Below are 925 nucleotides of genomic sequence, written 5' to 3'. Positions count from 1 at the left end.
AGAGAGAAAGTGAGAAACCAAGCTACCAGGTTTGGGACTTGAACCATGGTCAGCCATGTGAGAGTCCAGTGCCTTCCAACCATGCCACCTGCCGATCCCCCTTCAACTACCGTTCCACCTGCCGGTCCCCCCTCAACTACCGTGCCACCTGCCGGCCCCCCGGAGGTCTTTAGACATGAACGTGGAGCCTTCCCATGTGGGTCAGTCCCCGCAGAGCAGAGCGTTTGGTTTTATTGCCATGCCACCATCCAGCCGTTTGTCTTTTTCTTATTTATACATAATAGTTGTTAACATTTTGTTGAATGTGTTACAAGTGTGGTCTCCTAGAGCCTCTTTTCCCTTCCTTTTGTTTATAGCAAACCTTGGCGCCTGCTGAGGGAGGCAAGCAACACAAACACGTGAAGCAGACTCAGAGGGCACCTCTTCAAGACGGGAAGCCCCTGCTGGGCCCCAGCCAACCACTGCTGGGTGGGAAGGTGCAACCCAGCGCGCCAGATCTTCGGATTTTGCAGGAGACACTGGAAATATGGACGTGATTGGAAAGCGTCCAACTTCCAAACGCTGGCAACTCATTCAAGAAATTGTAAGCACTATAAAAGACACACATGTTTGGGCGGCTGGGAGCTCCAGGACGCCAATTTGCAAGCGCTGGTCGATGTTGTGTTTTGCTCCTAAGGAGTTTTGTGTCGTCACACCTGTCCATCTATTCCTTTATGTCTTCTGAGTGCTGTGTCATATTCTTTTTGTCTTTTTACTGGTTTAATATATTTTTACTTTTTTTTTGGGGGGGGATTGTTGCTATAGGGTGCATGTGCTCGCCAGACAGACAGAGAGAGACATAGAGACAGAAAGTGAGAAATCACCCCCCAGGGGGGATGGCCACGCCGCAATCCCTTCTCCTCCATTCTCCTCTCAGGATCTTGGG

The sequence above is a fragment of the Tupaia chinensis genome, unplaced genomic scaffold (genome assembly GCF_000334495.1).
Source record: "Tupaia chinensis unplaced genomic scaffold, TupChi_1.0 Scaffold000248_2, whole genome shotgun sequence".
In the NCBI taxonomy this organism is placed as follows: domain Eukaryota; kingdom Metazoa; phylum Chordata; class Mammalia; order Scandentia; family Tupaiidae; genus Tupaia; species Tupaia belangeri.
Note: the sequence above shows the minus strand (reverse complement) of the source record.